The 2,457-nt window shown below is 32.4% G+C and overlaps 1 long non-coding RNA gene across 2 annotated transcripts in view; it reads left to right on the plus strand.

Moving 5' to 3' along the window:
- LOC128250674 (uncharacterized) overlaps nucleotides 1–2,451 on the plus strand; it is an 80,244-nt gene extending 77,793 nt beyond the window's left edge. For both annotated transcript variants that reach the window (XR_008266683.1, XR_008266682.1), the window contains exon 4: nucleotides 1,057–2,451. This is a non-coding gene — a long non-coding RNA (uncharacterized LOC128250674). The remainder of the gene's footprint in view (nucleotides 1–1,056) is intronic.
- The last annotated feature ends 6 nt before the right edge of the window (nucleotides 2,452–2,457 follow it).

The following is a 2,457-nucleotide window of genomic DNA, read 5'->3' on the forward strand; positions in this document are numbered from 1 at the left end:
GTGTGTGTGTGTATCATTGCTCATCTCTTTCTAATTCCGTGTCTCTGTCTGCATACACACATGCACATACACTCACACGCGCGCACACAAATAGGAGAGAGAGAGAAAGAAAGAGAGAGAGAGAGAGAGAGAGAGAGAGAGAGAGAGAGAGAAAGAAAGAAAGAGAGAGAGGTCGAAAATACACAAGTCGTTATTTTATGTTTCTCAGTTTCTCGCCACAATCTCCGAACGATTATGAAAAATGGAAGATAAAATTGGCTTTAAATAAATAAGCAGTGGTGATGTTTGAATATCTTATCAAGATCTGATTGGATAAAAAGGAACAAAAAGATCATATTAAAAGATAGCACAAAGAATTTTCCTTTCCCTACTAAGTTAAAAGTTAGATATTGTTTTGATAATATAAATATGTGGAGGGAAAGATATGGAAAGGTATCAAAAACGTGAGTATATGCTGTGAGAATGTAAAAAATAATAAAAAAAGCTAAAATAAAGAATTTGTGTGTGTGTGTGTGTGTGTGTGTGTAAAAGATATACTTTTAGAGGAGAAAGATAAAGTTACGTAAAAAGATATAGACATGAAAAATATATTAAAAGATATGAAACAGGTCTAAAGCGAGTATGTCATGAAATGAATCACCAGCCAAATATTCTATGAAATTTATTCATTAATATCAGTAAACTTGCAGCCTCACTTTTCTTGAAATGAGACTACGTTCATTAGTTCACATACGAGGCTTATCATAAAAGTTTCTTTATTGACAAAATCCAGTTGCGAGTCTGCTCTAATGTTTGCAAACGTAAAAATGGACCATGAAATATCATGTGGCATAATCCAGTTTTTATGCTAAACATACTAAAATTCCCGAGATGTGATTTTCTAAATTTAATTTAAAAAAAGAAATTATGGCGATCAATCATAGATAAGTTAAGATCTGCTTGCTGTAAACATTTTACAAGCTGAGTTAGGAATTTTACCCCCGAAAACCTTCCTCCCGATAATAGTATAGTCTCTTTTTCTACAAATAATTGTATTTTACTTACATGTAACTTCAGTGTGCCAAATGATTGCCTTAATAACGGTAATTGCCCTTCGGAAGCCATAATGTTTATGCTAAGGCAAGACCTGATAATAACAGCACGTCAAAATTGTACATTGGTTTTGACAGAGAGTTCATTGAAGACTATTTTCTATCAACATATCCATTTATTCAAGAAACTGGATAGCAAATTTACAGAAACAGACCTTGAAAACAAATCGGATTTTAAAAAGAAACGAGAAGGAGTAAAACGGAAGAGAAGAATAAAAACGAAATGCACATATTAAACAAATTATATGATGGTTTGCATGCCATATCTGACATCATTGCCATGCAGCTTTGCTGCAATTTTCTTGTTTCAAATACATATCCCAGACGTTTGGGATAACCTTATAGTTCCTTCTCTAACTATTGTTAGATTTTTAACTTATGTAATTATGTTTTACTTTTATTTGTATATGTTTTTCAATTTTTGAAATTCTTGTACGTGTATGTATACACGTTTATATAGGCTTGGTAATATAAACTGGGTAAATAAAACTCAAAATATTACAAAACCTACGGATTTTAAATTTCGACCGGCAGAAGCACCGAGAGTTTCTTAAATGACACAATCTGCATCACCAAAACGTTTTTAACATCATCAAAACAAATTTTCCAGTCATAAAACTAAGTGAAAAATTAAAAAATATAACTAATCAAATATTTATCTTAAGGAAAAGTCAACCACATAACCTAAAGAAACTATTAACAAAGGCAAAATTCAACATGAACAAACAGGACAAGACATTCACAATATCCAAGTATAATGATAACAGATGTGGAACGTGTCAATACATATATACTGGTAGATCCATTAGAATAAAAAATGGACAGATTTTTCGCAAATGCAGATATTAACTGCAAAAGCAGAAATTTGATCTACTGCATTGAATGCCTGAATTGCGAGGAAATATATATAGGCGAGACAGGTAATGCATTATCGAAACGCTCACGAGTCCACAGACAACAAATCCGGATCACCAATGTTAGCCAAATTCCATTGAACGAACATATAAAAACATGTGGTCAGAAAATGTTTCTAATTTTTCCTTTCCACAAACTACATGACACAAGTAAAGTTGGAAGAAAGACAAAAGGAAAACGGTTTATTAAAATGTTCAGACCTGTTCTGAACGGAAATAACAATAATCTAACAACCAGTTAATGATGTGGATTAAAAAAATAATTTTAACATATGAATATAAACAAATTACAGAATATCGGTACGCCTAGCAAACCGTGACGTTTAAGCTGCATGCGGGTTGGTCAAAACCGTATTCCATAGAATTCAGCTTGTTGGAGCGTTCTAAGAGATTCTACAGTTTTTAAGAACCCAACTGTCAGTTAAATACATTTGAAATCTGATGCTTACTAC

The sequence above is a fragment of the Octopus bimaculoides genome, chromosome 24 (assembly GCF_001194135.2).
Source record: "Octopus bimaculoides isolate UCB-OBI-ISO-001 chromosome 24, ASM119413v2, whole genome shotgun sequence".
Lineage (NCBI taxonomy): Eukaryota > Metazoa > Mollusca > Cephalopoda > Octopoda > Octopodidae > Octopus > Octopus bimaculoides.